The 14,660-nt window shown below is 45.7% G+C and overlaps 1 pseudogene; it reads right to left on the bottom strand.

Moving 5' to 3' along the window:
* Window positions 1–8,117: 8,117 nt before the first annotated feature.
* LOC126093843 (5S ribosomal RNA) lies at window positions 8,118–8,234 on the bottom strand (annotated as a pseudogene).
* Window positions 8,235–14,660: the final 6,426 nt, after the last annotated feature.

Genomic DNA, 14,660 nt, shown 5'->3' with positions numbered 1-14,660 from the left:
GAGTCTAATAACTCAGATTCCAATAATGGCAGGTATTGACAGGTGTGAGTATTGCCAAACTACTAGTTTAATAACAAATGGTTGCAAAATACTGACATGAATTATTTACAGAAGAATGGAAAATCTGTTATCAGCTGACCTCAGAGGAGATCAATTTGGGTTCAGGTAAATTTTGGGAACATGTGAGTCAAAACTGACCTTACAGCTTACCTTAGAAGAAAGGTCAAAGATCAGAAAATCTATATTTGTAGCATTTCATCACAGGCATTGCACTCATCTCCTCCTTTATGTTCATCTCCTCCTCCCCTTTCCCTTTCGAGTGTCTCATCTCCCCCCACACTTTCTCTCTTTGTCCATCTCCTCCTCCTCCTCCTCTACCCCTGTCCATCCCTGCCTGACCCCCTCTATCTGTCCATCTCCACCTGTATCCCTCTCAACCCCCTGCTGCCATGCCAGTCCACACGCGTAGGCTCTGCAAAGCAGGTCAGTATAGCAGGTTTCTACTATTTCCACAAGATGAACATTGTGCATGGCAGCCTACTTTTAGGGGCCTCAAAACCTTTTCTGACCACTCACGTGTATGCTGGCTGCTATGCAAAGCAGATCGATAAGGCAGGACACTGGTCCGACATAAGATGCCTGTTATGCTGGGCAGCCTACATGCTGCGGTCTGGAAAACGATTCTTGTCCCTGATGCATAGGATGCCCTGCACAGCAGGTTGATAAAGCAGGCCAGTACTATTCCTACACAACACATCTTTCATGCAAAGCAGTCTATATGTTAGGGGCTGAAAAAATCTTTTTGCCCATGTCTCTGCTCCTATTGAAGCTAGGTTAGAAGCCCCACAGTGCTGATGTTCGTGAATCTTGTTGTTTGTGTGTAAAATTTGATTGAAAATGATCCAGGGGCTCATATCTCCTCCTCCTTCCCCTTTTCCCATCACTTCCTCACCTCAATATCTGTTCATCTGCTCCCACCTCTCAACCCATCTCGTATTCCCTCCCTTGTTTCTGTCCATATCCCCCTCCCCCCTTGCACTGTCTATCTCCTCCACCCCCTCTGTCTCCTCCCCCTTCTTCTGTACATCCTATTCAGTCCCCTCACTCCCTACCCATCCCCTCCTGTCCCCTCTTCCCCTATCCATCCCTTCTTGTCACCTCCCTCCCATTCAGCACAACCTATATGTCAAGGGCTTGGCTACTCATTTTTTCCCATGATGTATAGGCTGCCATGTAAATCTGGTTGATACTGCTCCAATGCAGCATGCAGGGCAGCCTACACATAGGGGGCTTAAGAACCATTTATTGCCCCTGACGTATAGGCTGCTCTGCATAATACTTAGATAAGGCTGGTCATTATTCCCACACAACAATCCTGAAAATGGCAGCCAGTACAGCAGGAGCTTCAAAGCATAACTCTCTGCATCTTGGCAAATATTAGGGCTAGAGCATTATAAACACCCGTATGTTGGTCCTGTCAGGGCAAGGAGTTCGTGTCCCAGATTTGGACCATTTCGGTTTAGGTGCCTCGGAGGAGTTCCCAGACATACATACGTATTCTCAACTCCTTCCAGTGTGACCACCCCTTCCTCCCCAACTCTCTGTCCACCTCATCTCCCACCTCTATATGTCTATCTCCTCCCTGATCTCCCTCCCCATCTCATTCCCCCCCTCTCTCGCTGTCCACCCCTCCTCTCTGTGTCCAATTAAGCCTCTGTCCATCCCCTACTCCCCCTCACTCTGACCACCTCCTCCTCCCCCTCCCTCTCTGACAGTTTCCTCTCTCCCTCTGACTCTGGCCATCTTCTCTTATTTACCCTCTCTCTGACTGTCCTCTCTGATTTACCCCTAAGATGTAGTCTGCCGTGCAAAGCGGTTTATAAGGCAGGCCTACACAGCACTCCTGCCATGCAGGGGAGCTTACATGTCACAAGCTGCAAGATCATTATTGTCCATATCCCTAGTATAAATGATAACTAACTGACAACCTCAGCTGCCGACAGGTGTTGTTGATATATCTCGATGTGGACAGCTGAAAATGTGTGCCCCGACTGGGACTCGAACCCGTCTATCCACATCGAGGTATATCTACAACACCTGTCGGCAGCTGAGGTTGTCAGTTAGTCATCATTTATACTAGGGAAAAGCTGCACGGTCATCAACAGTAACTGTTCTTTTGAGAACAAGTTACTGTCTTTGTATATATACACTCCTGGAAATTGAAATAAGAACACCGTGAATTCATTGTCCCAGGAAGGGGAAACTTTATTGACACATTCCTGGGGTCAGATACATCACATGATCACACTGACAGAACCACAGGCACATAGACACAGGCAACAGAGCATGCACAATGTCGGCACTAGTACAGTGTATATCCACCTTTTGCAGCAATGCAGGCTGCTATTCTCCCATGGAGACGATCGTAGAGATGCTGGATGTAGTCCTGTGGAACGGCTTGCCATGCCATTCCACCTGGCGCCTCAGTTGGACCAGCGTTCGTGCTGGACGTGCAGACCGCCTGAGACGACGCTTCATCCAGTCCCAAACATGCTCAATGGGGGACAGATCCGGAGATCTTGCTGGCCAGGGTAGTTGACTTACACCTTCTAGAGCACGTTGGGTGCACGGGATACATGCGGACGTGCATTGTCCTGTTGGAACAGCAAGTTCCCTTGCCGGTCTAGGAATGGTAGAACGATGGGTTCGATGATGGTTTGGATGTACCGTGCACTATTCAGTGTCCCCTCGACGATCACCAGTGGTGTACGGCCAGTGTAGGAGATCGCTCCCCACACCATGATGCCGGGTGTTGGCCCTGTGTGCCTCGGTCGTATGCAGTCCTGATTGTGGCGCTCACCTGCACGGCGCCAAACACGCATACGACCATCATTGGCACCAAGGCAGAAGCGACTCTCATCGCTGAAGACAACACGTCTCCATTCGTCCCTCCATTCACGCCTGTCGCGACACCACTGGAGGCGGGCTGCACGATGTTGGGGCGTGAGCGGAAGACGGCCTAACGGTGTGCGGTACCGTAGCCCAGCTTCATGGAGACGGTTGCGAATGGTCCTCGCCGATACCCCAGGAGCAACAGTGTCCCTAATTTGCTGGGAAGTGGCGGTGCGGTCCCATACGGCACTGCGTAGGATCCTACGGTCTTGGCGTGCATCCGTGCGTCGCTGCGGTCCGGTCCCAGGTCGACGGGCACGTGCACCTTCCGCCGACCACTGGCGACAACATCGATGTACTGTGGAGACCTCACGCCCCACGTGTTGAGCAATTCGGCGGTACGTCCACCCGGCCTCCCGCATGCCCACTATACGCCCTCTCTCAAAGTCCGTCAACTGCACATACGGTTCACGTCCACGCTGTCGCGGCATGCTACCAGTGTTAAAGACTGCGATGGAGCTCCGTATGCCACGGCAAACTGGCTGACACTGACGGCGGCGGTGCACAAATGCTGCGCAGCTAGCGCCATTCGACGGCCAACACCGCGGTTCCTGGTGTGTCCGCTGTGCCGTGCGTGTGATCATTGCTTGTACAGCCCTCTCGCAGTGTCCGGAGCAAGTATGGTGGGTCTGACACACCGGTGTCAATGTGTTCTTTTTTCCATTTCCAGGAGTGTAGTTAAAAGGCTACCCAGCCATTGACCTTCATCTGTGCGAATGCGCACAGGTTGCCCAAACTCTTACGGGAATCGCCAAAGCGTGCGCGAGTAATGAATGGGTGGGCAAATGTCTATAAGGTACAATACATATGTAGAATTGTGGACAGTTGCGAATGTGAGTCTCACGGGAAGTGTGGAAGGGATAAGTCCCTGCAGTCGCGCTATTCATCTGTGTCCTCAGTGGCTCAGATGGATAGAGTGCCTGCCATGTAAGCAGAAGATCCCGGGTTTGAGTCCCGGTCGGGGCACACATTTTCAGCTGTCCGCATCGAGGTATATCAACAACACCTGTCGGCAGCTGAAGTTGTCAGTTAGTCATTTATTCCAGGGGAAAGCTGCACAGTCATCAACAGTAACTGTTCTTTCGAGAACAGAAACACACACACACACACACACACACACACTGACTGCCTTATAGATGGGCTGAAAGAGAGGGAAGGAGAAACATTGTCCAGGTAGTATCAGCATGCCTTGCAGGGGCTACATGCATGGGTGAGCACAGTCAAGTAGAGAAAGGAGGAGGCGGATAGTGTGATGGTGAAAGAAAGAAGTGAACAGACTAAATAGGAGTAGGAGATGGGCAGGCAGAGAGAGGAAGGAGATGAGGGACAGAGAGAAAGGGGGACAGAAGGAAGAAGACATACAGTTATGAGGATGAGAGGGACAGAGAGAAATGTGAGGAGAATATAGACAGGAGAGGGAGAGGTGAATATGGACAGAAGGAAGGGAGAGGAGGACATGGTGAGAGGGCAAAAATATGAACAAACAGAAGGGGGAGGAGGAGCTGATAAATGATAATGAATTGAAACCCTCAGCTGCCGACAGGCGTTGTTGATATACCTCGATAGGCACAGCTGAAAATGTGTGTGCCGACTGGGACTCGAACCCAGGATCTCCTGCTTACATGACAGATGCTCTATCCATCTGATCCACCGAGGACACAGACAAATAGCGTGACTGCAGGGACTTATCCCTTGCATGCTTCCCGTGAGAATGTTCGGAATGTGGGTGTAGCAGAACGAGCACATGAGTTCACAACGAACCAACTTGGGGCACATCTCAGTCAATGAAATGAAGGTGCAGTTACAACTCAATCGGAAGTAAGAACTATTCTTCACAAGTGGAACAATTCAAAGGTGTCTGGCCCCGAAAAGATCACACAAATACGTAGATCAAGCATATCCTGAGGAAGCCGTTTGTATTAGTGTTAGTATTACTCACCTGGATATGTAGTGCCTGATTTTTAAACAATTACTCCCCGGATACCTTGAAAGAGGCTTAAAGTGGTACCAATCCGAAAGACAGACAAAGACTTCACATAAGTCACTGATCACCATCCCATCAGCTTACTCAGCAGCTTGAGCAGAATTTTTAAACGTTTGATTAAGAAGTGGAATGAAGAGCCAGCTATCGTGTGAATGCAGTGATATGCCCTGAAGAACCCAAATTTCGGCAGAAGAACTTCTAAAGCTTACAAACATTTAACAAACAACACCAAATACGCCAGATCGATAGTTGCTGTCTTTCTAGACATTGAAAGTGCGTACGACAAAATTTGGAAGGAGAATCTCTTTAAAATATGTTACAAACCTCTTTTGCCAACTTTCTCCCCAATACAAGTAGACAACTCACAGTATGTCGAAGGTCAATCCAAGATATGAAGATATCAACCGCCAGACTGCCACAAGGGTCGGCATTGTCGACTGCGCTATTTACGATCTCTATCAATGACATCCCATACGCTCCGCATGGCGAGATTGCTTAATTTGCTGACGACACAGCATTCCTTACGACAGGGACAATTCAGTCACCGTTCGGCGACTCCATTGTCAATTAGATACTATGGCAGGCTGGTGTAGGAAAAGTAAGGTAAAATCGAATCCCGAAAAACAAAGGGGATACATTTTAGCAGAAAAAGACCAGCTTTGCGCCAGACTTCAACTACAAGGCAGATATCTCCCTTGGTGTTCAACAGTCCGGTATTTAGAAGTGACTTTCGACTTTCGACTTACGGATCAAAATGGCTCTGAGCACTATGGGACTTAACTACTGAGGTCATCAGTCCCCTAGAACTTAGAACTACTTAAACCTAGCTAACCTAAGGACATCACACACATCCATGCCCGAGGCAGGATTCGAACCTGCGACCGTAGCGGTCTCGCGGTTCCAGACTGTAGCCCCTAGAACCGCACGGCCACTCCAGCCGGCCCTACGGATCAAAACCCTAGGATTAACGAAGAAACTAATACTATTACTTATTAGCAGAGAACTCAATATGGTCACGAAACTAATCTATATATATTATAAAAACGGATGCATATTTGTGCATATGTTCCACATTTCCTCCTAAAATATTGATCCAATTTCAACCAAAATTGTACACGTAGCCCTTACCGTCTGGTAACAATCGTTGTAGGGACAAGAACCACCTAACTATCCTAGTTTAGGAGACATGATGTCATAAACAATGAGATGCATGAAAAACTACCGCATCATGCATGACTTTTAACGGCAGTCCATTCTTCTTCAAGGGGCCAGAACCAGAGAAGGTACTGTTGTTGCACACTGGGATATGGGGCGAGCTCGACGTTCCAGCCCATCTCAAAGGTGTTCCATTGGGTTCAAGTCGGGACTCTGGGCAGTTCAGTCTATTCCAGGAATATTACTGTCTACAAAGCACGGATCTGTGACGTGGGGAGGCGGGGGGGGGGGGGGACAAACCGGGGTATCTGTCCAGGGCGCCAGTTTAAAGGGGCGCCAAATGTATATTCATGAAGAGAAAAACCTTTCTTCACAAAGCGCACGTTGATCTGACGATAACTCGTATGATTTTTAAACGTGTCCCTGTTGTTTTATTAAACATTTATGAACATATTCTAAGCTGATTTCTGAACGAAACGTAAGTTGGTTTTTGAATGCGTGCGCAGTATACGTGATGTTTCTACCAAGGGAATCGCCGTCGCAGCAAGAAATGGCACGCTTTTCAGCAGACAGAAGAGGACGAGGCTATACGACCTGAGCCGAATAAACGTGAACGGCTGAATACCAATCGCTGTTTCTTTATGGGGTTGATTGGGTGTGCGAATGATAAGCGTTATTATAATTACTAGCGAAATCCATAGTTTCAGAGTACCAGAGTGGAAACAAACGGCTAACGGGAATGGATCCAAGAAAACGAGATTTTGGTAGGAAATTTTTGCCAGATCGCTACACTGCTAAGGGCCAGTTGTACAGTCCCCGGTTAGTAAACGAGTAAGTTCTGTTCTCGGAACAGCTTGGGAGACGCTTTGTACGAACACGTAATTATGTCTAACCGGAGAATAAACGCGAGATGTGATGCTGGCAGGGTTAGTAAAGTTAACCGGAGAATACGTTTTGTCAATGGCAGGAATAGTTACAGAATTAGTGATTACAAGATTGTTACAACGATTAAGGAGAAGAAACGGGACATCACACAAATTATATGGGAGAATATGAGGATTCCAAATTTATACAAAAATTTATTACCACTATTTTTCAATCTATTATTTGACAAACTGGAGCTTATGAATGAAATGTGAAAGTATTTCCTAACATAAAACTTTTCGCTTGTAATTGGACTAACTGGCATTTAATATTGGAACTTCGTGAATTATATTGTCGTGTTATCTTTGTAAACGAGATAAATGACAATGAGAATTTGTGCCAAAACAATCTCGCTTATTTGGCGCGTATTACAATTGCTCCAATATTAGAAATGCCTGTTTCGTTTTATCTAGCAAACAGTGCCAAACTACACGTAACCAAATAGTCCACACCAGTTTTGGGTACTATTCGTATGAACAACTTTTTCAGTATTAGACAACGACATTTTGATTTTTCATGTAGCAAAACGTTTGACGAACTTTTATGAGGTAATAGATTCTTTCGCAGAAAGTAAAGCAATCCGTGTAAATCTGTAGCAAGAGAAAAGAACGCTGGGACCTAAGGATTGAGGAAATGTGTACTATCTTGCTTGTGTCTTGTCTTTACTCGTTTGATTTACCTATATTTAATTGTATGTCACACAAAAGAGAAAGTTATTAGCTAATAGGCAATAAAGAGTGCAAATTTTCAGAAGAGTTCTTATTCTCTCGGTCACAAATAATGCCACCCAGTTCTCTCCTTTTTATTTATTCATTTTTGTGTGGGTTGTTATACCGGCTGACTGGAGAGGCACCACAAAACATTATAATTTCCACTGTCCTGAATATAGGTTTGATAGCAGCACTCCGTCTTCAGGCCACAAGTGGCCCATCGGGACCATCCGACCGCCGTATCATCCTCAGTTGAGGATGCGGATAGGAGGGGCGTGTGGTCAGCACACCGCTCTCCCGGTCGTTATGATGGTTTTCTTTGACCGGAGCCGCTAATATTCGGTCGAGTAGCTCCTCAATTGGCATCACGAGACTGAGTGCACCCCGAAAAATGGCAACAGCGCATGGCGGCTGGATGGGCACCCATCCAAGTGCCGACCACGCCCGACAGCGCTTAACTTCGGTGATCTCACGGGAACCGGTGTATCCACTGCGGCAAGGCCGTTGCCATAGGTTTGATGGCTTCCATTAAAAAATATACGCGTTTAAATTCCACAGAGCGAAATACAGTGACGGGTGATGAAAGTATGCTGTGTGAAGAGGCGTGGCACTGCACTCTGTCGCACTTAAGACCAGACAACACGTCTTACATTTCCTCGAACATATATGTTTTAGATATAAACATCTTCTGAAAGATGTGCGCTCCAACACTAATATGTTTTTGAAAAATCATTTTTTTGAATTGTTGACGCCGTATCTCAAACGCTCGAGTGTAAGGGGAGGGGGAGGGTGTCACTATCAAGTTTTTGCCCCGGTTCGGAAATTCGTAGATCTGCAAACCACTGTTTCAAAGATGCTGCTTTATGACTGGGTGCATTGTCAAGCCTGCTGCAAGCAATCATCAAATCTCGGAACTCCTTTCCCTACCGCGCGCAGTACACAATGCTGTAAGATGTACTCAGATCATTCCACATTTGGTGTTCCTTGAGTACAGTGGGAGGACCACGCCATGGCCGTGGAACACTCCGACACTGCAACACCATCTTCTCCGTTGGCACTACAGATGACGGTAGGCAACGTTCTGCAAGAACTCGTCAAACCAAGGTCCTTCCATAGGATTGCCACTGTGGCGTCGCTTTTAACATCACTCCTCAAGCGTCGCTTAGCATTGACTGTAGAAATGTGGAGCTGTTCGACCATTGTCAGCCGTTCTTTTCAACTCCCTACGCACAGTAATTGTATTAGCTGGACTGCCGGTAGCAGTCTGGAAACCAGAAGTGGTTCCTTTCGCTGATTTCATGCGATTTTTTACCCCACCGTTCGCAATGTTCGACGGTCCCTATCCGTCAGTACACGAGGTCTAGCAGGTACTGGTTTAGCAGTGGCTGTTGTTCCGCATATCCTCTTCACATCACCAACAGTCGAGTTGGGCAGTTTTTTCTCCACGACACCCCTCGCAGAAAATAACGAAAGGAAAAATTCGCGCAGCGTTGGCCTCTTACTTAGCTCGCGTTTGTCGCAAATCTCTCTCACCCAGCACCAAGTTCCACAGCATCATCAGTTAACAGGCGTAACTGCTGCTCAGCCTGACCGTAAGAGCATTTATGTAGTCTATATTAAGAAAGCGCAGTTTACATCTGTATATAAGAAAGGTAAAAGAACGGACCTATACGATTACAGGCCGATATCCTTATCATCGGTTTGCTGCAGAATTCTAATAATTTCTGAGTTCGAAGTAATAAATTTCCTCGAGTCAGGAAAGCTTCTGTCCACAAATTAGGACGGATTTAGAAAGCATCGCTCGTACGTAACTCAGATAGCCCCTTTCTCGCGTGATACCCTGCGAAACACGGATCAAGGGCAACAGACAAATTGCATAGTCCTAAATGTCCGAAAAGCGTTTGACATTGTACCCCACTGTAGATTGCTTACGAAGGTGTGAGCGTACGGGCTGGGTTCCCGGGTATGTGAGTAGCTCGAAGACTTCTTACATTACAGAACCAAGTACGCTGTCCTCGACACCGAGTGTACATCAGAGACAAACGTATCGTCAGGAGTGCCTCAAGGAACCGTCAAAGGAGCGTTCTTATTCTGAGCATACATAAATGACCTTACGGACAGGCTGAGAAGCAGTTTACGGCTGTTTAGTGATGATGCTGTTGTCGCTGAGGGACTGTAGGAGGATAAGAGGTGACTTCAGCAAAATTTATAGTTGGTGTGATGAATGGAGCTAGCTTTGAACGTAGAAAAGTGTAAGTTAATGCAGATGAGTAGCAAAAACCATTCCTTAATAATTTCGAGTAGAGCGTTAGTTGTGTACTGCTTGTCACAGTGACGATGATTAAATATCTAGACGTAACAGTGCCAAGCGATATAAAATGGAATGGTCACGTCACTTTGGTATACGGAATACTCGACTTCGTTTTATTGGCAGAGTTTTGGGCAAGTGTAGCTCATTCGTAAAGGAGACGGCGTGTTGAACGCTACTGCAACCCATTCTTGAGAAGTGCTCGAGTGTTTGAGATCCCCCCCCAGCAGGTCGGATTAAAGGAAGATGTCGAAGCAGTTTTGCGATATGCTGCCAGGTTCGTTACCCGTAGTATTACGGAGATCCTTCGTGGACTTAAATGGGAATCCGTGGAGGGAAGACGACGTTTTTTTTTTCGCGAGGCACTGTTGGAAAAATTTAGAGAACTGGCACTTCAGTCCGATTGTAGAATGAGTCTACTGGCGCCAACGCACATTTCGCCTATGCACCACGCAAAAAAGATAAGAGGACCTTTAGTTCCTAAGGAGGCTGATAGTCATTTTTCCTCTCTCTGTTTGCGAGTGAACAGGAAAGGAAATGACTAATGGTGCTAGGTGCTACCCTCCGTCATGCACCCTACACTTACTTGCGGAATATGTTTGTAGATATAGATAAAGCAAAACATCATCACTGGGCCTGACTTTCTAATTTATTACTTCTTTACTACTAACTCTATTCGCAAAACATTTTGCATGTGTACATGCAAAACCATATCACTGCACAGCACATACGTAGTTCAAGAAATACGACGATTTAAACACTGAAATGTGTGAAAAACTAGCTTACCTTAAAACCGGAGCAAATTATTGATGCTATACTCATTCAGAGGTTGATAATGGGAGCACCTAGGTACCCCCAACGAATTTTAAACGTAATTTCAAACTTTTTCTCGCTGGTTTGTACACAAGAGTTCGATTCTTTAAAGATCAGGGTGGGAGGGTGTGTGTGGTTTCTGCCATAATTAGAACGAATTTTTTCATGTAGAATACAATTTTCTGGTTATGAAGAAGCAGATGATATTCGCGAGTGGTTAAATAGGGGCGGCGGTGCACCGGGAGTGAATAGCTAAGTGACGAAGACGACACGACTGAGGAAGTTCATCAACCATGCCAATACACTGGTATGCGTTGATGAATTAAAGCGTACGCAGGACGAAATTCGTCTGATTATATCGATGTTCTGAATCTCTGGTAACTGATATCTAACAGTCGTCAGGGGAAAAATGAGTGAAAAACGGGAACAGAAAAAGATATTGGACGATTATTTTTCGAAAATGAACGGAAAGGCAGTGATACGCAACAGAGTGCTTTCTTTTTTGAAGCGTAACTTTGTAAATTAATTGTCAGATTCTGGCGAGTAACGTGTAAGTAAAGTGCGCTCCCAAATGTGACGTCTAGCATGTTCAATAAATACAATTCGTAACAGTTTCCGGAAAAAAAAACGCGAATGTTGGATTACATTGGGTCCTTGATAATCCGGCATGCTCGGGGATCTATCAACGCCAGATTATCTAATACGTCGCATCATCAATGCCATTTTTACAAACCTGCTTTAGAAAAAGCGATATAAACAAAACCTACATTTGTAATGTACAAAAACAAGTAACTGCTATTTGGTAAACACAACAGTCGAGAGTACAGTATAAAAAATTAAAAGTATGTGTAACTTTTCCATAAAAGCAATATTAATTTTGAAGTCGAATACCGTAATGCTCTGTTAAATCAGTTTAAGGCTCAAAATTTACAAAAGTCATATAGACATAAAAATTTTATTTACGCCAGTTAGGAAATAAAATAAGCACTAATGATCTGGAAGAATCAAGAATGAGGTAATTAATAAAAAGTGTTACCAAGAATTTTGCGCAATTTAATTGGAATCACTGTCTTTAGAAATAGCACAGACATCTGACATTATCGAGGGCATAGAATACGTAGCTCTGGTTTCTACCACTGATGAGTTTTAGCTGCAGTTTTCTTCTGAGCCCTCTGGAATATCACAGAAATGGTAACTTGTTTCATGGACTGTGCTTTTTTTTTTTTTTTTAACGAAAATTATTTCATATGGTGTGCAGATTCGTAACTTCAGAAGCTTGTATTGTTGACTACTGTCAGCGAATTGCACAAAACTATTTAAGTCTTCTGAAGCCTCACCCGTGGTGGGCGTTCCTCTTCGTCAATCTCGGCTTATGGTGCCTCCCGCGATATGGAAACACGTTGTATATCACAGCGTCAGCAGCTCTCCTTCGACAGCTAAATATCTGACAATATCCGTCCATGTGTCAACTTTTTCAGCTGAAAACGTACTGAGATCATTAGAGGATACAGAACTTATCACTCGTAGAATTTCACAGCGATCAATTGTCGACTCATCGTAAGTTGATCTTGGCGAGAATATAATCGCTCTGTGAGACAGGCAATTGTTACTGACGACGCGCCGCGCCGAACGGTTCCGATGTTTCCGTACTGCCAACTGTGCCAAGATAAAAATATGGAAACATTTCTGATGCGTACCGGACTATTGGGTCTGCTAGACTATCGAGCGCCGGATTATAATGGCCTCACTGTATTCGATTGCCCGTATAACCCGGATAATCAGAAGCTTGCCGTAATTTATATTGGCGACAGAAATTCTCGTCTGCGTACCTCACTTTGCAGATATCCATGCTGTGTGCCCAGAACACGTTATGGAGCGAAAAAGAATGAAAAGAAAACATTGGTGCGCCAAAAAAGAAGCTCCGTGATGTGTTTACACGTAACAGGCAGGGTGTTCATAGCGCAGCCCTAGTACACTGGAAGTTCCAACGCTCGCCTTGCGACGCGACCTTGAGAGCCCGCAGCCTAATGAGGGCCCATAATTAGCCGCTCCCCCTCCCCTACCCCCTCTACCCCGCCCCAACATCCCTCCCTCCTCCCTACCCACTCGGCACCTAATGGCTCTCACCGCCGCCATGATGGCCCGCCACTTTTCTTAAAATGCTTTAACAACACGAATGGTCGACCGTGTATGACGGGGGACGCTGAGGCTGCACGTAAACTATTGTGTCTCCCAAGGTTTTCAGCTGGAAGGCGGGAAACGAAATCGCTCTTTTCATGTCTGCGTAATTTTCTGGCAAGTGCTCGAAACAGCAGGAATTGCAGTACCGGTACGTAATTGCCTTTTCTCGCATCGGTAATAACGTTGAAGGAGGAAGCGAAAGCCTTCCGAGAGTGTAATCCGCCAAGCACGTTGGTGTGGTAAGTGGTGCGTGACAGGTATTCTTCTAAGGAAGCCACCGACAGGGCTCAAACATTTGTGCGCATGTCATCAGGGCGAGAAGGTAGCTCAAGTACGTAAATACGCGATTTAAGTTTCTGCAAGGATAAATAAGATAAACGAAGAAACACTTCGGAAAAGAGAACAATACCGATTTATTACTTCATCGCCGGTACCACTGTGCAAAATATTATTCAGCTGAGAATCGTCGCGGTGTTACAGTTCGTGCTTCAAAATTGCCTGAATGTGAGATACTGTTTCGTCTTTAACGACAGTACCTCGGCATAGGAGGTTAAAACACAGTACTACAGGCGATGTACTTGCATACCTATGGAGTATCGTCTCAACTGTGCGACTGGACTCGTGATCTCCTGTCAGAAAGGTCTCATTTGGTAAAAGCTGACGAAAAATCATCGAGTAAAACGAAAGTGATATCTGGCGTTCCTCAAGGAAGTGTTGTAGGTCCTCTTTTGCTCATAATCTACAGGGTGGTTATAATTAAAGTTAAACATTCAAACCGCTGTAGAAATAACACCACTGGTCAGAATGACGTCAAATGACAACGAAATATTATCGGAGGAGGGGGAACACGTATGGCAGAAGAAAAATAGTTACAAAACGTAGCAATAGATGGCGCTGTAAGCATCATAATTTAATAGTGGAAGACAACAAATGGCAGATGAATCATACAACAATGCCTGAGATGTACATTCGACGTTAAACAACCTGTACTACTCAGTTTGCGTGAGTGTACAGGTGTGAAACTGTTAGTTACGTAAGACCATCCACCACAGCAAGGCCATATCACATCGGATGGGAAAAATTGGATTTTAATTGTCCTGAGGCCAAAAATCGCGTAAAAAGCATCAGTCAAAATCAAATCGGATTATTAATTTTCATGTAACTGGAGAAAAAGATGTCCACCGTTTTCTGCAACAAGTTGAAATCGAGAAACAGCATGTTCCACAACTGATTAAAATGTTTCCGTGGTTACGTTCAGAATGTGTTGCGCAATGTGTGCCTTTACTGCAGCTAAGTTTGCATTTGGAACACTGAACACAACATCTTCCAGATAGCCCCACAGCCAGAAGTCAAACGGATTAAGATCAGGTGATCGGGACGGCCAGGCTGTAAGGGAAATGGCGGCTGATAATTCTAGCATTTCCGAAATGGCGCTTCAGCAGCTGCTTAACTGGATTTGCAATGTGCAGAGGTGCGCCGTTTTGTATAAAAATGATCCCACACACCCACGCTCTTGGAGAGCTGAAATGACGTGGTTGCGCATAAGACACTCATAGCACTTACCAGTGACTGTACAGGTAACAGGACCGGAAGCACGTGTCATCATCATCATCATCATCATCATTTAAGACTG

The sequence above is a fragment of the Schistocerca cancellata genome, chromosome 7, assembly GCF_023864275.1.
Source record: "Schistocerca cancellata isolate TAMUIC-IGC-003103 chromosome 7, iqSchCanc2.1, whole genome shotgun sequence".
In the NCBI taxonomy this organism is placed as follows: domain Eukaryota; kingdom Metazoa; phylum Arthropoda; class Insecta; order Orthoptera; family Acrididae; genus Schistocerca; species Schistocerca cancellata.
Note: the sequence above shows the minus strand (reverse complement) of the source record. Positions and strands in the feature narration are given on the sequence as shown.